The sequence below is a fragment of the Denticeps clupeoides genome, unplaced genomic scaffold (genome assembly GCF_900700375.1).
Source record: "Denticeps clupeoides unplaced genomic scaffold, fDenClu1.1, whole genome shotgun sequence".
In the NCBI taxonomy this organism is placed as follows: domain Eukaryota; kingdom Metazoa; phylum Chordata; class Actinopteri; order Clupeiformes; family Denticipitidae; genus Denticeps; species Denticeps clupeoides.
In genome coordinates this window covers 27,373-50,023 of record NW_021629925.1, presented here as the reverse complement: position 1 = coordinate 50,023, position 22,651 = coordinate 27,373, and the positions used below count along the sequence as shown (strand labels likewise).

Here is a 22,651-nt window from a genome sequence, read left to right as displayed (position 1 = left end):
AACCTGGGACCTCATAAAGCAAAGCATGCGCTCTATACCCTGAGCTCCATCCCCACACGTATGTCTGTTGTGAGAAGTTGTTTCTGACTCACAAGTCCGCCACTATGGAGTTTGTAGTCAGAGAATTATACAAACAGTATTATTAACATTCAGTTCAAATGAACCAAGTTGCAAAAGAAGGTACATAGGCCAATCTCGGCTCCGTGACACACTGGACAATGCATTGGACTTCTAGACTCTTTGTCTTAGCCCAACTCTACCCTCTGAAGACTCTCCAACTACTTTAGAACCATATTCAAGTGTTAAGTTTGAAACGGTTCATGATCCTGTAAAGCGGTACATGAATTATGATGGCCACCATTGACAGGTTAAGGACTACAACCTGATAGACTTTCACTATGTCGAAGGGATGTTTTAACTACTTCTAAGTTTCTAAACAAATCAGTAAGAGACTACTACACTAAAGAGAAACTACCATGGAGATGCCGGGGATTGAACCCGGGACCTCATACATGCAAAGCATGCGCTCTACCACTGAGCTACATCCCACACATAAGGTGGCTGTGAGAAGTTGTTTCTGACTCAACATCTGCCACCATGAATTTTCTAGTGAGAGGATAATATAAACAATACTGTTAACTACTATGTTGACTTTAATGAACCAAGGTACAAAAGAAGGTACATAGGCCAAGTTTGGCTCTGTGACGCATTGGACAATGCATTGTTTTTTTAGATTATTCATTTTACCTTTTTGCCCTCCAACTACTCTATAAAAAAATTCAAAGTGTTAAGTTTGAAATGGATCATGATCCTAGCTTGCAAAACATGAATTATGATGGCCAACATTTACATATTAAGGACCACAACTTGATAGCCTTTCACTATGTCACAGAGAGGTTTCAACTACTTCTAAATTTCTAAACAAAATTAGTAAGAGACTACTGCACTAAGGGAAGTCACCATGGAGATGCTGGGGATTGAACCCAGGACCTCATACATGCGAAGCATGCCTCTACCACTGAGCTACATCCCCACTTATAAAGCATTGGTGAGATGTTGTGTCTGACTCACACATCCGCCACCAAGGATTTTGTAGTGTGAGGATTATATAAACAATATATTTAAATGCTACATTCAGTTTCAAATGAACCAAGATACAAAAGAAGACACTTGGGCCAAGCTTGGCCCCCTTGACACAATGGAAAATGCATTGGACCTTCGAGAGTGTTGTAAGTCCCATCAGAGTCACATTTATTTTCTCTGTGTGAGTCCTCAGCTACTTTGCTTCTTTACACATTACAGTGCTGATATGTCTATTCCAGTGGCTCCTACAAAATATTTGTGTTTTATTTTGACATTCAAAACAAGTGTTGAGGATGAAAAGGCCTTTTTGTGGTTTGCTGAACCTAATCAAAGATTTTCTTTAAAAAGGCAAAAAGATCACATGATCCCGACGTGATTTGAAACACGCAACCTTCTGATCTGGAGTCAGACGCGCTAACCGTTGCGCCACGAGATCCGCAAAGAAAAGCGCTTATTCAACAACTCCAAGTAAACAACAGGGACCCTAGATATGCCAGGGACCTTATGGATGAGAAGCACATGCTCTACCACTAAGCTACATCTCCAGCTGCTACTAATCAGACTGACCTTAGTCTGACTCACACATATCTGCAACACTGCATTTCATGGTCGCATTGTTTAAAAAACATACGACCATTGTCTCTCTTTAATTGTACAGAAGGTTGAATACGTCTCACCAGTCCACCTAGGCTCTGTGGCGCAATGGATAGCGCATTGGACTTCTAGACAGTCAAGACATTCAAAGGTTGTGGGTTCGAGTCCCACCAGAGTCACTTTAGTTTACTTCCAGTGAGTCCAACGAAACACTTACTGGTTTAATGTTTATGCTCAATGCAAGTGTTAACTTTGAAAAAGTCCTTCATCCTAAGGATCTCGTGGTACATGAATTATGATGGCCAGCATTTAATGATCAAGCACTACCCTTCAGACACAAACTTTCACCATGTCATAGAGATGTTTCAACTCTTTTACAATCCTAGCTGAAAATGGTAAGAGACGGCTACGCTAATGAGTAGTCACCATGGAAACACCATGAATTCAACCTGGGACCTCATAAAGCAAAGCATGCGCTCTACCCCTGAGCTCCATCCCCACACGTATGTCTGTTGTGAGAAGTTGTTTCTGACTCACAAGTCCGCCACTATGGAGTTTGTAGTCAGAGAATTATACAAACAGTATTATTAACATTCAGTTCAAATGAACCAAGTTGCAAAAGAAGGTACATAGGCCAATCTCGGCTCCGTGACACACTGGACAATGCATTGGACTTCTAGACTCTTTGTCTTAGCCCAACTCTACCCTCTGAAGACTCTCCAACTACTTTAGAACCATATTCAAAGTGTTAAGTTTGAAACGGTTCATGATCCTGTAAAGCGGTACATGAATTATGATGGCCACCATTGACAGGTTAAGGACTACAACCTGATAGACTTTCACTATGTCGAAGGGATGTTTTAACTACTTCTAAGTTTCTAAACAAAATCAGTAAGAGACTACTACACTAAAGAGAAACTACCATGGAGATGCCGGGGATTGAACCCGGGACCTCATACATGCAAAGCATGCGCTCTACCACTGAGCTACATCCCCACACATAAGGTGGCTGTGAGAAGTTGTTTCTGACTCACACATCTGCCACCATGAATTTTCTAGTGAGAGGATAATATAACAATACTGTTAACTACTATGTTGACTTTAAATGAACCAAGGTACAAAAGAAGGTACATAGGCCAAGTTGGCTCTGTGACGCATTGGACAATGCATTGTTTTTTTAGATTATTCATTTTACCTTTTTGCCCTCCAACTACTCTATAAAAAAATTCAAAGTGTTAAGTTTGAAATGGATCATGATCCTAGCTTGCAAAACATGAATTATGATGGCCAACATTTACATATTAAGGACCACAACTTGATAGCCTTTCACTATGTCACAGAGAGGTTTCAACTACTTCTAAATTTCTAAACAAAATTAGTAAGAGACTACTGCACTAAAGGGAAGTCACCATGGAGATGCTGGGGATTGAACCCAGGACCTCATACATGCGAAGCATGCGCTCTACCACTGAGCTACATCCCCACTTATAAAGCATTGGTGAGATGTTGTGTCTGACTCACACATCCGCCACCAAGGATTTTGTAGTGTGAGGATTATATAAACAATATATTTAAATGCTACATTCAGTTCAAATGAACCAAGATACAAAAGAAGACACTTGGGCCAAGCTTGGCCCCCTTGACACAATGGAAAATGCATTGGACTTCGAGAGTGTTGTAAGTCCCATCAGAGTCACATTTATTTTCTCTGTGTGAGTCCTCAGCTACTTTGCTTCTTTACACATTACAGTGCTGATATGTCTATTCCAGTGGCTCCTACAAAATATTTGTGTTTATTTTGACATTCAAAACAAGTGTTGAGGATGAAAAGGCCTTTTTTTGGTTTGCTGAACCTAATCAAAGATTTTCTTTAAAAAGGCAAAAAGACCACATGATCCCGACGTGATTTGAACACGCAACCTTCTGATCTGGAGTCAGACGCGCTACCGTTGCGCCACGAGATCCGCAAAGAAAAGCGCTTATTCAACAACTCCAAGTAAACAACAGGGACCCTAGATATGCCAGGGACCTTATGGATGAGAAGCACATGCTCTACCACTAAGCTATATCTCCAGCTGCTACTAATCAGACTGACCTTTAGTCTGACTCACACATATCTGCAACACTGCATTTCATGGTCGCATTGTTTAAAAAACATACGACCATTGTCTCTCTTTTAATTGTACAGAAAGGTTGAATACGTCTCACCAGTCCACCTAGGCTCTGTGGCGCAATGGATAGCGCATTGGACTTCTAGACAGTCAAAGACATTCAAAGGTTGTGGGTTCGAGTCCCACCAGAGTCACTTTAGTTTACTTCCAGTGAGTCCAACGAAACACTTACTGGTTTAATGTTTATGCTCAATGCAAGTGTTAACTTTGAAAAAGTCCTTCATCCTAAGGATCTCGTGGTACATGAATTATGATGGCCAGCATTTAATGATCAAGCACTACCCTTCAGACACAAACTTTCACCATGTCATAGAGATGTTCAACTCTTTTTACAATCCTAGCTGAAAATGGTAAGAGACGGCTACGCTAATGAGTAGTCACCATGGAAACACCATGAATTCAACCTGGGACCTCATAAAGCAAAGCATGCGCTCTACCCCTGAGCTCCATCCCCACACGTATGTCTGTTGTGAGAAGTTGTTTCTGACTCACAAGTCCGCCACTATGGAGTTTGTAGTCAGAGAATTATACAAACAGTATTATTAACATTCAGTTCAAATGAACCAAGTTGCAAAAGAAGGTACATAGGGCCAATCTCGGCTCCGTGACACACTGGACAATGCATTGGACTTCTAGACTCTTTGTCTTAGCCCAACTCTACCCTCTGAAGACTCTCCAACTACTTTAGAACCATATTCAAAGTGTTAAGTTTGAAAACGGTTCATGATCCTGTAAAGCGGTACATGAATTATGATGGCCACCATTGACAGGTTAAGGACTACAACCTGATAGACTTTCACTATGTCGAAGGGATGTTTAACTACTTCTAAGTTTCTAAACAAAATCAGTAAGAGACTACTACACTAAAGAGAAACTACCATGGAGATGCCGGGGATTGAACCCGGGACCTCATACATGCAAAGCATGCGCTCTACCACTGAGCTACATCCCCACACATAAGGTGGCTGTGAGAAGTTGTTTTCTGACTCACACATCTGCCACCATGAATTTTCTAGTGAGAGGATAATATAAACAATACTGTTAACTACTATGTTTACTTTAAATGAACCAAGGTACAAAAGAAGGTACATAGGCCAAGTTTGGCTCTGTGACGCATTGGACAATGCATTGTTTTTTTAGATTATTCATTTTACCTTTTTGCCCTCCAACTACTCTATAAAAAAATTCAAAGTGTTAAGTTTGAAATGGATCATGATCCTAGCTTGCAAAACATGAATTATGATGGCCAACATTTACATATTAAGGACCACAACTTGATAGCCTTTCACTATGTCACAGAGAGGTTTCAACTACTTCTAAATTTCTAAACAAAATTAGTAAGAGACTACTGCACTAAAGGGAAGTCACCATGGAGATGCTGGGGATTGAACCCAGGACCTCATACATGCGAAGCATGCGCTCTACCACTGAGCTACATCCCCACTTATAAGCATTGGTGAGATGTTGTGTCTGACTCACACATCCGCCACCAAGGATTTTGTAGTGTGAGGATTATATAAACAATATATTTAAATGCTACATTCAGTTCAAATGAACCAAGATACAAAAGAAGACACTTGGGCCAAGCTTGGCCCCCTTGACACAATGGAAAATGCATTGGACTTCGAGAGTGTTGTAAGTCCCATCAGAGTCACATTTATTTTTCTCTGTGTGAGTCCTCAGCTACTTTGCTTCTTTACACATTACAGTGCTGATATGTCTATTCCAGTGGCTCCTACAAAATATTTTGTGTTTTATTTTGACATTCAAAACAAGTGTTGAGGATGAAAAGGCCTTTTTTGTGGTTTGCTGAACCTAATCAAAGATTTTCTTTAAAAAGGCAAAAAGATCACATGATCCCGACGTGATTTGAACACGCAACCTTCTGATCTGGAGTCAGACGCGCTAACCAGTTGCGCCACGAGATCCGCAAAGAAAAGCGCTTATTCAACAACTCCAAGTAAAGAACAGGGACCCTAGATATGCCAGGGACCTTATGGATGAGAAGCACATGCTCTACCACTAAGCTACATCTCCAGCTGCTACTAATCAGACTGACCTTTAGTCTGACTCACACATATCTGCAACACTGCATTTCATGGTCGCATTGTTTAAAAAAACATACGACCATTGTCTCTCTTTTAATTGTACAGAAAGGTTGAATACGTCTCACCAGTCCACCTAGGCTCTGTGGCGCAATGGATAGCGCATTGGACTTCTAGACAGTCAAAGACATTCAAAGGTTGTGGGTTCGAGTCCCACCAGAGTCACTTTAGTTTACTTCCAGTGAGTCCAACGAAACACTTACTGGTTTAATGTTATGCTCAATGCAAGTGTTAACTTTGAAAAAGTCCTTCATCCTAAGGATCTCGTGGTACATGAATTATGATGGCCAGCATTTAATGATCAAGCACTACCCTTCAGACACAAACTTTCACCATGTCATAGAGATGTTTCAACTCTTTTTACAATCCTAGCTGAAAATGGTAAGAGACGGCTACGCTAATGAGTAGTCACCATGGAAACACCATGAATTCAACCTGGGACCTCATAAAGCAAAGCATGCGCTCTACCCCTGAGCTCCATCCCCACACGTATGTCTGTTGTGAGAAGTTGTTTCTGACTCACAAGTCCGCCACTATGGAGTTTGTAGTCAGAGAATTATACAAACAGTATTATTAACATTCAGTTCAAATGAACCAAGTTGCAAAAGAAGGTACATAGGCCAATCTCGGCTCCGTGACACACTGGACAATGCATTGGACTTCTAGACTCTTTGTCTTAGCCCAACTCTACCCTCTGAAGACTCTCCAACTACTTTAGAACCATATTCAAAGTGTTAAGTTTGAAACGGTTCATGATCCTGTAAAGCGGTACATGAATTATGATGGCCACCATTGACAGGTTAAGGACTACAACCTGATAGACTTTCACTATGTCGAAGGGATGTTTTAACTACTTCTAAGTTTCTAAACAAAATCAGTAAGAGACTACTACACTAAAGAGAAACTACCATGGAGATGCCGGGGATTGAACCCGGGACCTCATACATGCAAAGCATGCGCTCTACCACTGAGCTACATCCCCACACATAAGGTGGCTGTGAGAAGTTGTTTTCTGACTCACACATCTGCCACCATGAATTTTCTAGTGAGAGGATAATATAAACAATACTGTTAACTACTATGTTGACTTTAAATGAACCAAGGTACAAAAGAAGGTACATAGGCCAAGTTTGGCTCTGTGACGCATTGGACAATGCATTGTTTTTTTAGATTATTCATTTTACCTTTTTGCCCTCCAACTACTCTATAAAAAAATTCAAAGTGTTAAGTTTGAAATGGATCATGATCCTAGCTTGCAAAACATGAATTATGATGGCCAACATTTACATATTAAGGACCACAACTTGATAGCCTTTCACTATGTCACAGAGAGGTTTCAACTACTTCTAAATTTCTAAACAAAATTAGTAAGAGACTACTGCACTAAAGGGAAGTCACCATGGAGATGCTGGGGATTGAACCCAGGACCTCATACATGCGAAGCATGCGCTCTACCACTGAGCTACATCCCACTTATAAAGCAATGGTGAGATGTTGTGTCTGACTCACACATCCGCCACCAAGGATTTTGTGGTGTGAGGATTATATAAACAATATATTTAAATGCTACATTCAGTTCAAATGAACCAAGATACAAAAGAAGACACTTGGGCCAAGCTTGGCCCCCTTGACACAATGGAAAATGCATTGGACTTCGAGAGTGTTGTAAGTCCCATCAGAGTCACATTTATTTTTCTCTGTGTGAGTCCTCAGCTACTTTGCTTCTTTACACATTACAGTGCTGATATGTCTATTCCTGTGGCTCCTACAAAATATTTTGTGTTTTATTTTGACATTCAAAACAAGTGTTGAGGATGAAAAGGCCTTTTTTGTGGTTTGCTGAACCTAATCAAAGATTTTCTTTAAAAAGGCAAAAAGATCACATGATCCCGACGTGATTTGAACACGCAACCTTCTGATCTGGAGTCAGACGCGCTACCGTTGCGCCACGAGATCCGCAAAGAAAAGCGCTTATTCAACAACTCCAAGTAAACAACAGGGACCCTAGATATGCCAGGGACCTTATGGATGAGAAGCACATGCTCTACCACTAAGCTACATCTCCAGCTGCTACTAATCAGACTGACCTTTAGTCTGACTCACACATATCTGCAACACTGCATTTCATGGTCGCATTGTTTAAAAACATACGACCATTGTCTCTCTTTTAATTGTACAGAAAGGTTGAATACGTCTCACCAGTCCACCTAGGCTCTGTGGCGCAATGGATAGCGCATTGGACTTCTAGACAGTCAAAGACATTCAAAGGTTGTGGGTTCGAGTCCCACCAGAGTCACTTTAGTTTACTTCCAGTGAGTCCAACGAAACACTTACTGGTTTAATGTTTATGCTCAATGCAAGTGTTAACTTTGAAAAAGTCCTTCATCCTAAGGATCTCGTGGTACATGAATTATGATGGCCAGCATTTAATGATCAAGCACTACCCTTCAGACACAAACTTTCACCATGTCATAGAGATGTTTCAACTCTTTTACAATCCTAGCTGAAAATGGTAAGAGACGGCTACGCTAATGAGTAGTCACCATGGAAACACCATGAATTCAACCTGGGACCTCATAAAGCAAAGCATGCGCTCTACCCCTGAGCTCCATCCCCACACGTATGTCTGTTGTGAGAAGTTGTTTCTGACTCACAAGTCCGCCACTATGGAGTTTGTAGTCAGAGAATTATACAAACAGTATTATTAACATTCAGTTCAAATGAACCAAGTTGCAAAAGAAGGTACATAGGCCAATCTCGGCTCCGTGACACACTGGACAATGCATTGGACTTCTAGACTCTTTGTCTTAGCCCAACTCTACCCTCTGAAGACTCTCCAACTACTTTAGAACCATATTCAAAGTGTTAAGTTTGAAACGGTTCATGATCCTGTAAAGCGGTACATGAATTATGATGGCCACCATTGACAGGTTAAGGACTACAACCTGATAGACTTTCACTATGTCGAAGGGATGTTTTAACTACTTCTAAGTTTCTAAACAAAATCAGTAAGAGACTACTACACTAAAGAGAAACTACCATGGAGATGCCGGGGATTGAACCCGGGACCTCATACATGCAAAGCATGCGCTCTACCACTGAGCTACATCCCCACACATAAGGTGGCTGTGAGAAGTTGTTTCTGACTCACACATCTGCCACCATGAATTTTCTAGTGAGAGGATAATATAAACAATACTGTTAACTACTATGTTGACTTTAAATGAACCAAGGTACAAAAGAAGGTACATAGGCCAAGTTTGGCTCTGTGACGCATTGGACAATGCATTGTTTTTTAGATTATTCATTTACCTTTTTGCCCTCCAACTACTCTATAAAAAAATTCAAAGTGTTAAGTTTGAAATGGATCATGATCCTAGCTTGCAAAACATGAATTATGATGGCCAACATTTACATATTAAGGACCACAACTTGATAGCCTTTCACTATGTCACAGAGAGGTTTCAACTACTTCTAAATTTCTAAACAAAATTAGTAAGAGACTACTGCACTAAAGGGAAGTCACCATGGAGATGCTGGGGATTGAACCCAGGACCTCATACATGCGAAGCATGCGCTCTACCACTGAGCTACATCCCCACTTATAAAGCATTGGTGAGATGTTGTGTCTGACTCACACATCCGCCACCAAGGATTTTGTAGTGTGAGGATTATATAAACAATATATTTAAATGCTACATTCAGTTCAAATGAACCAAGATACAAAAGAAGACACTTGGGCCAAGCTTGGCCCCCTTGACACAATGGAAAATGCATTGGACTTCGAGAGTGTTGTAAGTCCCATCAGAGTCACATTTATTTTTCTCTGTGTGAGTCCTCAGCTACTTTGCTTCTTTACACATTACAGTGCTGATATGTCTATTCCAGTGGCTCCTACAAAATATTTGTGTTTATTTTGACATTCAAAACAAGTGTTGAGGATGAAAAGGCCTTTTTTGTGGTTGCTGAACCTAATCAAAGATTTTCTTTAAAAAGGCAAAAGATCACATGATCCCGACGTGATTTGAACACGCAACCTTCTGATCTGGAGTCAGACGCGCTACCGTTGCGCCACGAGATCCGCAAAGAAAAGCCCTTATTCAACAACTCCAAGTAAACAACAGGGACCCTAGATATGCCAGGGACCTTATGGATGAGAAGCACATGCTCTACCACTAAGCTACATCTCCAGCTGCTACTAATCAGACTGACCTTTAGTCTGACTCACACATATCTGCAACACTGCATTTCATGGTCGCATTGTTTAAAAAACATACGACCATTGTCTCTCTTTAATTGTACAGAAAGGTTGAATACGTCTCACCAGTCCACCTAGGCTCTGTGGCGCAATGGATAGCGCATTGGACTTCTAGACAGTCAAAGACATTCAAAGGTTGTGGGTTCGAGTCCCACCAGAGTCACTTTAGTTTACTTCCAGTGAGTCCAACGAAAACACTTACTGGTTTAATGTTTATGCTCAATGCAAGTGTTAACTTTGAAAAAGTCCTTCATCCTAAGGATCTCGTGGTACATGAATTATGATGGCCAGCATTTAATGATCAAGCACTACCCTTCAGACACAAACTTTCACCATGTCATAGAGATGTTTCAACTCTTTTTACAATCCTAGCTGAAAATGGTAAGAGACGGCTACGCTAATGAGTAGTCACCATGGAAACACCATGAATTCAACCTGGGACCTCATAAAGCAAAGCATGCGCTCTACCCCTGAGCTCCATCCCCCACACGTATGTCTGTTGTGAGAAGTTGTTTCTGACTCACAAGTCCGCCACTATGGAGTTTGTAGTCAGAGAATTATACAAACAGTATTATTAACATTCAGTTCAAATGAACCAAGTTGCAAAAGAAGGTACATAGGCCAATCTCGGCTCCGTGACACACTGGACAATGCATTGGACTTCTAGACTCTTTGTCTTAGCCCAACTCTACCCTCTGAAGACTCTCCAACTACTTTAGAACCATATTCAAAGTGTTAAGTTTGAAACGGTTCATGATCCTGTAAAGCGGTACATGAATTATGATGGCCACCATTGACAGGTTAAGGACTACAACCTGATAGACTTTCACTATGTCGAAGGGATGTTTTAACTACTTCTAAGTTTCTAAATAAAATCAGTAAGAGACTACTACACTAAAGAGAAACTACCATGGAGATGCCGGGGTTTGAACCCGGGACCTCATACATGCAAAGCATGCGCTCTACCACTGAGCTACATCCCCACACTTAAGGTGGCTGTGAGAAGTTGTTTCTGACTCACACATCTGCACCATGAATTTCTAGTGAGAGGATAATATAAACAATACTGTTAACTACTATGTTGACTTTAAATGAACCAAGGTACAAAAGAAGGTACATAGGCCAAGTTTGGCTCTGTGACGCATTGGACAATGCATTGTTTTTTTAGATTATTCATTTTACCTTTTTGCCCTCCAACTACTCTATAAAAAAATTCAAAGTGTTAAGTTTGAAATGGATCATGATCTAGCTTGCAAAACATGAATTATGATGGCCAACATTTACATATTAAGGACCACAACTTGATAGCCTTTCACTATGTCACAGAGAGGTTTCAACTACTTCTAAATTTCTAAACAAAATTAGTAAGAGACTACTGCACTAAGGGCAGTCACCATGGAGATGCTGGGGATTGAACCCAGGAACTCATACATGCGAAGCATGCGCCTTCTACCACTGAGCTACATCCCCACTTATAAAGCATTGGTGAGATGTTGTGTCTGACTCACACATCCGCCACCAAGGATTTTGTAGTGTGAGGATTATATAAACAATATATTTAAATGCTACATTCAGTTCAATAGGGAACCAAGATACAAAGAAGACACTATGGGCCAAGCTTGGCCCCCTTGACACAATGAAAATGCATTGGACTTCGAGAGTGTTGTAAGTCCCATCAGAGTCACATTTATTTTTCTCTGTGTGAGTCCTCAGCTACTTTGCTTCTTTACACATTACAGTGCTGATATGTCTATTCCAGTGGCTCCTACAAAATATTTTGTGCTTTTATTTTGACATTCAAAACAAGTGTTGAGGATGAAAAGGCCTTTTTGTGGTTTGCTGAACCTAATCAAAGATTTTCTTTAAAAAGGCAAAAAGATCACATGATCCCGACGTGATTTGAACACGCAACCTTCTGATCTGGAGTCAGACGCTGCTACCCGTTGCGCCACGAGATCCGCAAAAGAAAAGCGCTTTATTCAACAACTCCAAGTAAACAACAGGGACCCTAGATATGCCAGGGACCTTATGGATGAGAAGCACATGCTCTACCACTAAGCTACATCTCCAGCTGCTACTAATCAGACTGACCTTTAGTCTGACTCACACATATCTGCACAACTGCATTTCATGGTCGCATTGTTTAAAAAACATACAACCATTGTCTCTCTTTTAATTGTACAGAAAGGTTGAATACGTCCTCAACCAGTCCGCCTAGGCTTCTGTGGCGCAATGGATAGCGCATTGGACTTCTAGACAGTCAAAGACATTCAAAGGTTGTGGGTTCGAGTCCCACCAGAGTCACTTTAGTTTACTTCCAGTGAGTCCAACGAAACACTTACTGGTTTAATGTTTATGCTCAATGCAAGTGTTAACTTTGAAAAAGTCCTTCATCCTAAGGATCTCGTGGTACATGAATTATGATGGCCAGCATTTAATGATCAAGCACTACCCTTCAGACACAAACTTTCACCATGTCATAGAGATGTTTCAACTCTTTTTTACAATCCTAGCTGAAAATGGTAAGAGACGGCTACGCTAATGAGTAGTCACCATGGAAACACCATGAATTCAACCTGGGACCTCATAAAGCAAAGCATGCGCTCTACCCCTGAGCTCCATCCCCACACGTATGTCTGTTGTGAGAAGTTGTTTCTGACTCACAAGTCCGCCACTATGGAGTTTGTAGTCAGAGAATTATACAAACAGTATTATTAACATTCAGTTCAAATGAACCAGTTGCAAAAGAAGGTACATAGGCCAATCTCGGCTCCGTGACACACTGGACATGCATTGGACTTCTAGACTCTTTGTCTTAGCCCAACTCTACCCTCTGAAGACTCTCCAACTACTTTAGAACCCATATTCAAAGTGTTAAGTTTGAAACGGTTCATGATCCTGTAAAGCGGTACATGAATTATGATGGCCACCATTGACAGGTTAAGGACTACAACCTGATAGACTTTCACTATGTCGAAGGGATGTTTTAACTACTTCTAAGTTTCTAAACAAATCAGTAAGAGACTACTACACTAAAGAGAAACTACCATGGAGATTCCAGGGATTGAACCCGGGACCTCATACATGCAACGCATGCGCTCTACCACTGAGCTACATCCCCACACATAAGGTGGCTGTGAGAAGTTGTTTCTGACTCACACATCTGTCACCATGAATTTTCTAGTGAGAGGATAATATAAACAATACTGTTACTACTATGTTGACTTTAAATGAACCAAGGTACAAAAGAGGTACATAGGCCAAGTTTGGCTCTGTGACACATTGGACAATGCAGTGTTTTTTTAGATTATTCATTTTACCTTTTTGCCCCTCCAACTACTCTATAAAAAAATTCAAAGTGTTTAAGTTTAATGGATCATGATCCTAGCTTGCAAAACATGAATTATGATGGCCAACATTTACATATTAAGGACCACAACTTGATAGCCTTTCACCTATGTCACAGAGAGGTTTCAACTACTTCTAAATTTCTAAACAAAATTAGTAAGAGACTACTGCACTAAACGGGAAGTCACCATGGAGATGCTGGGGATTGAACCCAGGACCTCATACATGCGAAGCATGCGCTCTACCACTGAGCTACCTCCCCAGTATAAAGGATTGGTGAGATGTGTGTCTGACTCACACATCCGCCACCAAGGATTTTGTAGTGTGAGGATTATATAAACATATTATTAAATGCTACCATTCAGTTCAAATGAACCAGATAACAAAAGAAGACACTTGGGCCAAGCTTGGCCCCTTGACACAATGGAAAATGCATTGGACTTCGAGAGTGTTTGTAAGTCCCATCAGAGTCACATTTATTTTTCTCTGTGTGAGTCCTCAGCTACTTTGCTTCTTTACCATTACAGTGCTGATATGTCTATTCCAGTGGCTCCTACAAAATATTTTGTGTTTTATTTTGACATTCAAAACAAGTGTTGAGGATGAAAAGGCCTTTTTTGTGGTTTGCTGAACCTAATCAAAGATTTTCTTTAAAAAGCAAAAAGATCACATGATCCCGACGTGATTTGAACACGCAACCTTCTGATCTGGAGTCAGACGCGCTAACCGTTGCGCCACGAGATCCGCAAAGAAAAGCGCTTATTCAACAACTCCAAGTAACAACAGGACCCTAGATATGCCAGGGACCTTATGGATGAGAAGCACAATGCTCTACCACTAAGCTACATCTCCAGCTGCTACTAATCAGACTGACCTTAGTCTGACTCACACATATCTGCAACACGCATTTCATGGTCGCATTGTTTAAAAAACATACGACCATTGTCTCTCTTTTAATTGTACAGAAAGGTTGAATACGTCTCACCAGTACACCCTAGGCTCTGTGGCGCAATGGATAGAGCATTGGACTTCTAGACAGTCAAAGGACATTCAAAGGTTGTGGGTTCGAGTCCCACAGAGGCACTTATTTACTTCCAGTGAGTCCAACGAACACTTACTGGTTTAATGTTTATGCTCAATGCAAGTTGTTAACTTTGAAAAAGCCTTCATCCTAAGGATCTCGTGGTACATGAATTATGATGGCCAGCATTTAATGATCAAGCACTACCCTTCAGACACAACTTTCACCATGTCATAGAGATGTTTCAATCTTTTTACAATCCTAGCTGAAAATGGTAAGAGACGGCTACGCTAATGAGTAGTCACCATGGAAACACCATGAATTCAACCTGGGACCTATAAAGCAAAGCATGCGCTCTACCCCTGAGCTCACATCCCCCACGTATGTCTGTTGTGAGAAGTTGTTTCTGACTCACAAGTCCGCCACTATGGAGTTTGGTAGAGAATTATACAAACAGTATTATTAACATTCAGTTCAAAATGAACCAAGTTGCAAAAGAAGGTCATCATAGGCCAATCTCGGCTCCGTGACACCACTGGACAATGCATTGGACTTCTAGACTCTTGTCTTAGCCCCACTCTACCCTCTGAAGACTCTCCAACTACTTTAGAACCATATTCAAAGTAAGTGTTAGTTTGAAACGGTTCATGATCCTGTAAAGCGGTACATGAAGTATGATGGCCACCACATGACAGGTTAAGGACTACACCTGATAGACTTTAACTATGTCGAAGGGGATGTTTTTAACTACTTCTAAGTTTCTAAACAAAATCAGTAAGAGACTACTACACTAAAGAGAAACTACCATGGAGAATGCCGGGGATTGAACCCGGGGACCTCATACATGCAAAGCATGCGCTCTACCACTGAGCTACATCCCCACACATAAGGTGGCTTGTGAGAAGTTGTTTCTGACTCACACATCTGCCACCATGAATTTTCTAGTGAGAGGATAATATAAACAATACTGTTAACTACTATGTTGACTTAAATGAACCAAGGTACAAAAGAAGGTACATAGCCAAGTTTGGCTCTGTGACGCATTGGACAATGCAATTGTTTTTTTAGATTATTCATTTTACCTTTTTGCCCTCCAACTACTCTATAAAAAAATTCAAAGTGTTAAGTTTGAAATGGATCATGATCCTAGCTTGCAAAACATGAATTATGATGGCCAACATTTACATATTAAGGACCACAACTTGATAGCTTTCACTATGTCACAGAGAGGTTTCAACTACTGTTCTAAATTCTAAACAAAATTAGTAAGAGACTACTGCACTAAAGGGAAGTCACCATGGAGATGCTGGGGATTGAACCCAGGACCTCATACATGCGAAGCATGCGCTCTACCACTGAGCTACATCCCCACATTATAAAGGATTGGTGAGATGTTGTGTGTCTGACTCACAGCATCCGCCACCAAGGATTTTGTAGTGTGAGGATTATATAAACAATATATTTAATGCTACATTCAGTTTCAAATGAACCAAGATACAAAGAAGACCACTTGGGCCAAGCTTGGGCCCCCTTGACACAATGGAAATGCATTGGACTTCGAGAGTGTTGTAAGTCCCATCAGAGTCACATTTATTTTTCTCTGTGTGAGTCCTCAGCTACTTTGCTTCTTTACACATTACAGTGCTGATATGTCTATTCCAGTGGCTCCTACAAAATATTTTGTGTTTTATTTGACATTCAAAACAAGTGTTGAGGATGAAAAGGCCTTTTGTGGTTTGCTGAACCTAATCAAAGATTTTCTTTAAAAAGGCAAAAAGATCACATGATCCCGACGTGATTGAACACGCAACCTTCTGATCTGGAGTCAGACGCGCTACCGTTGCGCCACGAGATCCGCAAAGAAAAGCGCTATTATCAACAACTCCAAGTAAACAACAGGGACCCTAGATATGCCAGGGACCTTATGGATGAGAAGCACATGCTCTACCACTAAGCTACATCTCCAGCTGCTACTAATCAGACTGACCTTTTAGTCTGACTCACACATATCTGCAACACTGCATTTCATGGTCGCATTGTTTTAAAAAACATACGACCATTGTCTCTCTTTTAATTGTACAGAAAGGTTGAATACGTCTCACCAGTCCACCTAGGCTCTGTGGCTGCAATGGATAGGCATTGGACTTCTAGACAGTCAAAAGACATTCAAGGTTGTGGGTTCGAGTCCCAACAGAGTCACTTAGTTTACTTCCAGTGAGTCCAACGAAACACTTACTGGTTAATGTTTATGCTCAATGCAAGTGTTAACTTTGAAAAAGTCCTTCATCCTAAGGATATCGTGGTACATTAATTATGATGGCCAGCATTTAATGATCAAGCACTACCCTTCAGACACAAAACTTTCACCATGTCATAGAGATGTTTCAAACTCTTTTTACAATCCTAGCTGAAAATGGTAAGAGACGGCTACGCTAATGAGTAGTCACCATGGAAACACCATGAATTCAACCTGGACCTCATAAAGCAAAGCATGCGCTCTACCCCTGAGCTCCATCCCCACACGTATGTCTGTTGTGAGAAGTTGTTTCTGACTCACAAGTCCGCCACTATGGAGTTTGTAGTCAGAGAATTATACAAACAGTATTATTAACATTCAGTTCAAATGAACCAAGTTGCAAAAGAAGGTACATAGGCCAATCTCGGCTCCGTGACACACTGGACAATGCATTGGACTTCTAGACTCTTTGTCTTAGCCCAACTCTACCCTCTGAAGACTCTCCAACTACTTTAGAACCATATTCAAAGTGTTAAGTTTGAAACGGTTCATGATCCTGTAAAGCGGGTACATGAATTATGATGGCCACCATTGACAGGTTAAGGACTACAACCTGATAGACTTTCACTATGTCGAAGGGATGTTTTAACTACTTCTAAGTTTCTAAACAAAATCAGTAAGAGACTACTACACTAAAGAGAAACTACCATGGAGATGCCAGGGATTGAACCCGGGACCTCATACATGCAAAGCATGCGCTCTACCACTGAGCTACATCCCAACACATAAGGTGGCTGTGAGAAGTTGTTTTCTGACTCACACATCTGCCACCATGAATTTTCTAGTGAGAGGATAATATAAACAATACTGTTAACTACTATGTTTACTTTAAATGAACCAAGGTACAAAAGAAGGTACATAGGCCAAGTTTGGCTCTGTGACGCATTGGACAATGCATTGTTTTTTTAGATTATTCATTTTACCTTTTTGCCCTCCAAACTACTCTATAAAAAAATTCAAAGTGTTAAGTTTGAAATGGATCATGATCCTAGCTTGCAAAACATGAATTATGATGGCCAACATTTACATATTAAGGACCACAACTTGATAGCCTTTCACTATGTCACAGAGAGGTTTCAACTACTTCTAAATTTCTAAACAAAATTAGTAAGAGACTACTGCACTAAATGGAAGTCACCATGGAGATGCTGGGGATTGAACCCAGGACCTCATACATGCGAAGCATGCGCTCTACCACTGAGCTACATCCCCACTTATAAAGGATTGGTGAGATGTTGTGTCTGACTCACACATCCGCCACCAAGGATTTTGTAGTGTGAGGATTATATAAACAATATATTTAAATGCTACATTCAGTTCAAATGAACCAAGATACAAAAGAAGACACTTGGGCCAAGCTTGGCCCCCTTGACACAATGGAAAATGCATTGGACTTCGAGAGTGTTGTAAGTCCCATCAGAGTCACATTATTTTTCTCTGTGTGAGTCCTCAGCTACTTTGCTTCTTTACACATTACAGTGCTGATATGTCTATTCCAGTGGCTCCTACAAAATATTTTGTGTTTTATTTTGACATTCAAAACAAGTGTTGAGGATGAAAAGGCCTTTTTTGTGGTTTGCTGAACCTAATCAAGATTTTCTTAAAAAAGCAAAAAGATCACATGATCCCGACGTGATTTGAACACGCAACCTTCTGATCTGGAGTCAGACGCGCTACCGTTGCGCCACGAGATCCGCAAAGAAAAGCGCTTATTCAACAACTCCAAGTAAACAACAGGGACCCTAGATATGCCAGGGACCTTATGGATGAGAAGCACATGCTCTACCACTAAGCTACATCTCCAGCTGCTACTAATCAGACTGACCTTTAGTCTGACTCACACATATCTGCAACACTGCATTTCATGGTCGCATTGTTTAAAAAACATACGACCATTGTCTCTCTTTTAATTGTACAGAAAGGTTGAATACGTCTCACCAGTACACCTAGGCTCTGTGGCGCAATGGATAGAGCATTGGACTTCTAGACAGTCAAAGACATTCAAAGGTTGTGGGTTCGAGTCCCACCAGAGGCACTTTAGTTTACTTCCAGTGAGTCCAACGAAACACTTACTGGTTTAATGTTTATGCTCAATGCAAGTGTTAACTTTGAAAAAGTCCTTCATCCTAAGGATCTCGTGGTACATGAATTATGATGGCCAGCATTTAATGATCAAGCACTACCCTTCAGACACAAACTTTCACCATGTCATAGAGATGTTTCAACTCTTTTTACAATCCTAGCTGAAAATGGTAAGAGACGGCTACGCTAATGAGTAGTCACCATGGAAACACCATGAATTCAACCTGGGACCTCATAAAGCAAAGCATGCGCTCTACCCCTGAGCTCCATCCCCACACGTATGTCTGTTGTGAGAAGTTGTTTCTGACTCACAAGTCCGCCCACTATGGAGTTGTAGTCAGAGAATTATACAAACAGTATTATTAACATTCAGTTCAAATGAACCAAGTTGCAAAAGAAGGTACATAGGCCAATCTCGGCTCCGTGACACACTGGACAATGCATTGGACTTCTAGACTCTTTGTCTTAGCCCAACTCTACCCTCTGAAGACTCTCCAACTACTTTAGAACCATATTCAAAGTGTTAAGTTTGAAACGGTTCATGATCCTGTAAAGCGGTACATGAATTATGATGGCCACCATTGACAGGTTAAGGACTACAACCTGATAGACTTTCACTATGTCGAAGGGATGTTTTAACTACTTCTAAGTTTCTAAACAAAATCAGTAAGAGACTACTACACTAAAGAGAAACTACCATGGAGATGCCGGGGATTGAACCCGGGACCTCATACATGCAAAGCATGCGCTCTACCACTGAGCTACATCCCCACACATAAGGTGGCTGTGAGAAGTTGTTTCTGACTCACACATCTGCCACCATGAATTTTCTAGTGAGAGGATAATATAAACAATACTGTTAACTACTATGTTGACTTTAAATGAACCAAGGTACAAAAGAAGGTACATAGGCCAAGTTTGGCTCTGTGACGCATTGGACAATGCATTGTTTTTTTAGATTATTCATTTTACCTTTTTGCCCTCCAACTACTCTATAAAAAAATTCAAAGTGTTAAGTTTGAAATGGATCATGATCCTAGCTTGCAAAACATGAATTATGATGGCCAACATTTACATATTAAGGACCACAACTTGATAGCCTTTCACTATGTCACAGAGAGGTTTCAACTACTTCTAAATTTCTAAACAAAATTAGTAAGAGACTACTGCACTAAAGGGAAGTCACCATGGAGATGCTGGGGATTGAACCCAGGACCTCATACATGCGAAGCATGCGCTCTACCACTGAGCTACATCCCCACTTATAAAGGATTGGTGAGATGTTGTGTCTGACTCACACATCCGCCACCAAGGATTTTGTAGTGTGAGGATTATATAAACAATATATTTAAATGCTACATTCAGTTCAAATGAACCAAGATACAAAAGAAGACACTTGGGCCAAGCTTGGCCCCCTTGACACAATGGAAAATGCATTGGACTTCGAGAGTGTTGTAAGTCCCATCAGAGTCACATTTATTTTTCTCTGTGTGAGTCCTCAGCTACTTTGCTTCTTTACACATTACAGTGCTGATATGTCTATTCCAGTGGCTCCTACAAAATATTTTGTGTTTTATTTTGACATTCAAAACAAGTGTTGAGGATGAAAAGGCCTTTTGTGGTTTGCTGAACCTAATCAAAGATTTTCTTAAAAAGGCAAAAAGATCTCATGATCCCGACGTGATTTGAACACGCAACCTTCTGATCTGGAGTCAGACGCGCTACCGTTGCGCCACGAGATCCGCAAAGAAAAGCGCTTATTCAACAACTCCAAGTAAACAACAGGGACCCTAGATATGCCAGGGACCTTATGGATGAGAAGCACATGCTCTACCACTAAGCTACATCTCCAGCTGCTACTAATCAGACTGACCTTTAGTCTGACTCACACATATCTGCAACACTGCATTTCATGGTCGCATTGTTTTAAAAACATACGACCATTGTCTCTCTTTTAATTGTACAGAAAGGTTGAATACGTCTCACCAGTCCACCTAGGCTCTGTGGTGCAATGGATAGCGCATTGGACTTCTAGACAGTCAAAGACATTCAAAGGTTGTGGGTTCGAGTCCCAACAGAGTCACTTTAGTTTACTTCCAGTGAGTCCAACGAAACACTTACTGGTTTAATGTTTATGCTCAATGCAAGTGTTAACTTTGAAAAAGTCCTTCATCCTAAGGATCTCGTGGTACATGAATTATGATGGCCAGCATTTAATGATCAAGCACTACCCTTCAGACACAAACTTTCACCATGTCATAGAGATGTTTCAACTCTTTTACAATCCTAGCTGAAAATGGTAAGAGACGGCTACGCTAATGAGTAGTCACCATGGAAACACCATGAATTCAACCTGGGACCTCATAAAGCAAAGCATGCGCTCTACCCCTGAGCTCCATCCCCACACGTATGTCTGTTGTGAGAAGTTGTTTCTGACTCACAAGTCCGCCACTATGGAGTTTGTAGTCAGAGAATTATACAAACAGTATTATTAACATTCAGTTCAAATGAACCAAGTTGCAAAAGAAGGTACATAGGCCAATCTCGGCTCCGTGACACACTGGACAATGCATTGGACTTCTAGACTCTTTGTCTTAGCCCAACTCTACCCTCTGAAGACTCTCCAACTACTTTAGAACCATATTCAAAGTGTTAAGTTTGAAACGGTTCATGATCCTGTAAAGCGGTACATGAATTATGATGGCCACCATTGACAGGTTAAGGACTACAACCTGATAGACTTTCACTATGTCGAAGGGATGTTTTAACTACTTCTAAGTTTCTAAACAAAATCAGTAAGAGACTACTACACTAAAGAGAAACTACCATGGAGATGCCAGGGATTGAACCCGGGACCTCATACATGCAAAGCATGCGCTCTACCACTGAGCTACATCCCAACACATAAGGTGGCTGTGAGAAGTTGTTTCTGACTCACACATCTGCCACCATGAATTTTCTAGTGAGAGGATAATATAAACAATACTGTTAACTACTATGTTTACTTTAAATGAACCAAGGTACAAAAGAAGGTACATAGGCCAAGTTTGGCTCTGTGACGCATTGGACAATGCATTGTTTTTTTAGATTATTCATTTTACCTTTTTGCCCTCCAACTACTCTATAAAAAAATTCAAAGTGTTAAGTTTGAAATGGATCATGATCCTAGCTTGCAAACATGAATTATGATGGCCAACATTTACATATTAAGGACCACAACTTGATAGCCTTTCACTATGTCACAGAGAGGTTTCAACTACTTCTAAATTTCTAAACAAAATTAGTAAGAGACTACTGCACTAAAGGGAAGTCACCATGGAGATGCTGGGGATTGAACCCAGGACCTCATACATGCGAAGCATGCGCTCTACCACTGAGCTACATCCCCACTTATAAAGGATTGGTGAGATGTTGTGTCTGACTCACACATCCGCCACCAAGGATTTTGTAGTGTGAGGATTATATAAACAATATATTTAAATGCTACATTCAGTTCAAATGAACCAAGATACAAAAGAAGACACTTGGGCCAAGCTTGGCCCCCTTGACACAATGGAAAATGCATTGGACTTCGAGAGTGTTGTAAGTCCCATCAGAGTCACATTTATTTTTCTCTGTGTGAGTCCTCAGCTACTTTGCTTCTTTACACATTACAGTGCTGATATGTCTATTCCAGTGGCTCCTACAAAATAT

General features: G+C 40.8%; 40 non-coding genes across 40 annotated transcripts; 8 read left to right on the top strand and 32 right to left on the bottom strand.

The window, feature by feature from the left end:
• Positions 1–477: 477 nt before the first annotated feature.
• trnaa-ugc (transfer RNA alanine (anticodon UGC)) lies at positions 478–549 on the bottom strand. The gene has a single exon. It is a non-coding gene; the product is annotated as a tRNA-Ala (tRNA).
• A 413-nt stretch (positions 550–962) lies between these two features.
• Positions 963–1,033, bottom strand: trnaa-cgc (transfer RNA alanine (anticodon CGC)). The gene has a single exon. It is a non-coding gene; the product is annotated as a tRNA-Ala (tRNA).
• Positions 1,034–1,445: 412 nt separating this feature from the next.
• On the bottom strand, positions 1,446–1,519 carry trnaw-cca (transfer RNA tryptophan (anticodon CCA)). Its single transcript has one exon. It is a non-coding gene; the product is annotated as a tRNA-Trp (tRNA).
• A 252-nt stretch (positions 1,520–1,771) lies between these two features.
• trnar-ucu (transfer RNA arginine (anticodon UCU)) lies at positions 1,772–1,856 on the top strand. Its single transcript is given in 2 exon segments — positions 1,772–1,808; positions 1,821–1,856. It is a non-coding gene; the product is annotated as a tRNA-Arg (tRNA).
• A 745-nt stretch (positions 1,857–2,601) lies between these two features.
• On the bottom strand, positions 2,602–2,673 carry trnaa-ugc (transfer RNA alanine (anticodon UGC)). The gene has a single exon. It is a non-coding gene; the product is annotated as a tRNA-Ala (tRNA).
• Positions 2,674–3,088: 415 nt separating this feature from the next.
• Positions 3,089–3,160, bottom strand: trnaa-cgc (transfer RNA alanine (anticodon CGC)). Its single transcript has one exon. It is a non-coding gene; the product is annotated as a tRNA-Ala (tRNA).
• Positions 3,161–3,569: 409 nt separating this feature from the next.
• On the bottom strand, positions 3,570–3,641 carry trnaw-cca (transfer RNA tryptophan (anticodon CCA)). Its single transcript has one exon. It is a non-coding gene; the product is annotated as a tRNA-Trp (tRNA).
• A 255-nt stretch (positions 3,642–3,896) lies between these two features.
• Positions 3,897–3,982, top strand: trnar-ucu (transfer RNA arginine (anticodon UCU)). The gene is given in 2 exon segments: positions 3,897–3,933; positions 3,947–3,982. It is a non-coding gene; the product is annotated as a tRNA-Arg (tRNA).
• Positions 3,983–4,728: 746 nt separating this feature from the next.
• trnaa-ugc (transfer RNA alanine (anticodon UGC)) lies at positions 4,729–4,800 on the bottom strand. Its single transcript has one exon. It is a non-coding gene; the product is annotated as a tRNA-Ala (tRNA).
• A 418-nt stretch (positions 4,801–5,218) lies between these two features.
• Positions 5,219–5,290, bottom strand: trnaa-cgc (transfer RNA alanine (anticodon CGC)). The gene has a single exon. It is a non-coding gene; the product is annotated as a tRNA-Ala (tRNA).
• Positions 5,291–5,702: 412 nt separating this feature from the next.
• On the bottom strand, positions 5,703–5,776 carry trnaw-cca (transfer RNA tryptophan (anticodon CCA)). The gene has a single exon. It is a non-coding gene; the product is annotated as a tRNA-Trp (tRNA).
• A 256-nt stretch (positions 5,777–6,032) lies between these two features.
• On the top strand, positions 6,033–6,118 carry trnar-ucu (transfer RNA arginine (anticodon UCU)). Its single transcript is given in 2 exon segments — positions 6,033–6,069; positions 6,083–6,118. It is a non-coding gene; the product is annotated as a tRNA-Arg (tRNA).
• Positions 6,119–6,863: 745 nt separating this feature from the next.
• trnaa-ugc (transfer RNA alanine (anticodon UGC)) lies at positions 6,864–6,935 on the bottom strand. Its single transcript has one exon. It is a non-coding gene; the product is annotated as a tRNA-Ala (tRNA).
• Positions 6,936–7,353: 418 nt separating this feature from the next.
• Positions 7,354–7,425, bottom strand: trnaa-cgc (transfer RNA alanine (anticodon CGC)). The gene has a single exon. It is a non-coding gene; the product is annotated as a tRNA-Ala (tRNA).
• Positions 7,426–7,837: 412 nt separating this feature from the next.
• On the bottom strand, positions 7,838–7,909 carry trnaw-cca (transfer RNA tryptophan (anticodon CCA)). The gene has a single exon. It is a non-coding gene; the product is annotated as a tRNA-Trp (tRNA).
• Positions 7,910–8,163: 254 nt separating this feature from the next.
• trnar-ucu (transfer RNA arginine (anticodon UCU)) lies at positions 8,164–8,249 on the top strand. Its single transcript is given in 2 exon segments — positions 8,164–8,200; positions 8,214–8,249. It is a non-coding gene; the product is annotated as a tRNA-Arg (tRNA).
• Positions 8,250–8,994: 745 nt separating this feature from the next.
• trnaa-ugc (transfer RNA alanine (anticodon UGC)) lies at positions 8,995–9,066 on the bottom strand. Its single transcript has one exon. It is a non-coding gene; the product is annotated as a tRNA-Ala (tRNA).
• Positions 9,067–9,481: 415 nt separating this feature from the next.
• trnaa-cgc (transfer RNA alanine (anticodon CGC)) lies at positions 9,482–9,553 on the bottom strand. The gene has a single exon. It is a non-coding gene; the product is annotated as a tRNA-Ala (tRNA).
• Positions 9,554–9,962: 409 nt separating this feature from the next.
• On the bottom strand, positions 9,963–10,034 carry trnaw-cca (transfer RNA tryptophan (anticodon CCA)). Its single transcript has one exon. It is a non-coding gene; the product is annotated as a tRNA-Trp (tRNA).
• Positions 10,035–10,288: 254 nt separating this feature from the next.
• Positions 10,289–10,374, top strand: trnar-ucu (transfer RNA arginine (anticodon UCU)). The gene is given in 2 exon segments: positions 10,289–10,325; positions 10,339–10,374. It is a non-coding gene; the product is annotated as a tRNA-Arg (tRNA).
• Positions 10,375–11,122: 748 nt separating this feature from the next.
• Positions 11,123–11,194, bottom strand: trnaa-ugc (transfer RNA alanine (anticodon UGC)). Its single transcript has one exon. It is a non-coding gene; the product is annotated as a tRNA-Ala (tRNA).
• Positions 11,195–11,607: 413 nt separating this feature from the next.
• trnaa-cgc (transfer RNA alanine (anticodon CGC)) lies at positions 11,608–11,681 on the bottom strand. The gene has a single exon. It is a non-coding gene; the product is annotated as a tRNA-Ala (tRNA).
• Positions 11,682–12,095: 414 nt separating this feature from the next.
• On the bottom strand, positions 12,096–12,169 carry trnaw-cca (transfer RNA tryptophan (anticodon CCA)). Its single transcript has one exon. It is a non-coding gene; the product is annotated as a tRNA-Trp (tRNA).
• A 260-nt stretch (positions 12,170–12,429) lies between these two features.
• trnar-ucu (transfer RNA arginine (anticodon UCU)) lies at positions 12,430–12,515 on the top strand. Its single transcript is given in 2 exon segments — positions 12,430–12,466; positions 12,480–12,515. It is a non-coding gene; the product is annotated as a tRNA-Arg (tRNA).
• A 745-nt stretch (positions 12,516–13,260) lies between these two features.
• Positions 13,261–13,332, bottom strand: trnaa-ugc (transfer RNA alanine (anticodon UGC)). The gene has a single exon. It is a non-coding gene; the product is annotated as a tRNA-Ala (tRNA).
• Positions 13,333–13,749: 417 nt separating this feature from the next.
• trnaa-cgc (transfer RNA alanine (anticodon CGC)) lies at positions 13,750–13,821 on the bottom strand. Its single transcript has one exon. It is a non-coding gene; the product is annotated as a tRNA-Ala (tRNA).
• Positions 13,822–14,230: 409 nt separating this feature from the next.
• Positions 14,231–14,303, bottom strand: trnaw-cca (transfer RNA tryptophan (anticodon CCA)). The gene has a single exon. It is a non-coding gene; the product is annotated as a tRNA-Trp (tRNA).
• Positions 14,304–15,388: 1,085 nt separating this feature from the next.
• On the bottom strand, positions 15,389–15,461 carry trnaa-ugc (transfer RNA alanine (anticodon UGC)). Its single transcript has one exon. It is a non-coding gene; the product is annotated as a tRNA-Ala (tRNA).
• A 417-nt stretch (positions 15,462–15,878) lies between these two features.
• trnaa-cgc (transfer RNA alanine (anticodon CGC)) lies at positions 15,879–15,950 on the bottom strand. The gene has a single exon. It is a non-coding gene; the product is annotated as a tRNA-Ala (tRNA).
• A 414-nt stretch (positions 15,951–16,364) lies between these two features.
• On the bottom strand, positions 16,365–16,435 carry trnaw-cca (transfer RNA tryptophan (anticodon CCA)). The gene has a single exon. It is a non-coding gene; the product is annotated as a tRNA-Trp (tRNA).
• Positions 16,436–17,525: 1,090 nt separating this feature from the next.
• Positions 17,526–17,597, bottom strand: trnaa-ugc (transfer RNA alanine (anticodon UGC)). Its single transcript has one exon. It is a non-coding gene; the product is annotated as a tRNA-Ala (tRNA).
• A 419-nt stretch (positions 17,598–18,016) lies between these two features.
• Positions 18,017–18,088, bottom strand: trnaa-cgc (transfer RNA alanine (anticodon CGC)). Its single transcript has one exon. It is a non-coding gene; the product is annotated as a tRNA-Ala (tRNA).
• A 410-nt stretch (positions 18,089–18,498) lies between these two features.
• trnaw-cca (transfer RNA tryptophan (anticodon CCA)) lies at positions 18,499–18,570 on the bottom strand. The gene has a single exon. It is a non-coding gene; the product is annotated as a tRNA-Trp (tRNA).
• A 255-nt stretch (positions 18,571–18,825) lies between these two features.
• On the top strand, positions 18,826–18,911 carry trnar-ucu (transfer RNA arginine (anticodon UCU)). The gene is given in 2 exon segments: positions 18,826–18,862; positions 18,876–18,911. It is a non-coding gene; the product is annotated as a tRNA-Arg (tRNA).
• Positions 18,912–19,657: 746 nt separating this feature from the next.
• Positions 19,658–19,729, bottom strand: trnaa-ugc (transfer RNA alanine (anticodon UGC)). The gene has a single exon. It is a non-coding gene; the product is annotated as a tRNA-Ala (tRNA).
• Positions 19,730–20,146: 417 nt separating this feature from the next.
• On the bottom strand, positions 20,147–20,218 carry trnaa-cgc (transfer RNA alanine (anticodon CGC)). The gene has a single exon. It is a non-coding gene; the product is annotated as a tRNA-Ala (tRNA).
• A 410-nt stretch (positions 20,219–20,628) lies between these two features.
• On the bottom strand, positions 20,629–20,700 carry trnaw-cca (transfer RNA tryptophan (anticodon CCA)). The gene has a single exon. It is a non-coding gene; the product is annotated as a tRNA-Trp (tRNA).
• A 255-nt stretch (positions 20,701–20,955) lies between these two features.
• Positions 20,956–21,041, top strand: trnar-ucu (transfer RNA arginine (anticodon UCU)). Its single transcript is given in 2 exon segments — positions 20,956–20,992; positions 21,006–21,041. It is a non-coding gene; the product is annotated as a tRNA-Arg (tRNA).
• A 745-nt stretch (positions 21,042–21,786) lies between these two features.
• Positions 21,787–21,858, bottom strand: trnaa-ugc (transfer RNA alanine (anticodon UGC)). Its single transcript has one exon. It is a non-coding gene; the product is annotated as a tRNA-Ala (tRNA).
• A 416-nt stretch (positions 21,859–22,274) lies between these two features.
• On the bottom strand, positions 22,275–22,346 carry trnaa-cgc (transfer RNA alanine (anticodon CGC)). The gene has a single exon. It is a non-coding gene; the product is annotated as a tRNA-Ala (tRNA).
• Between the last annotated feature and the right edge of the window lie 305 nt (positions 22,347–22,651).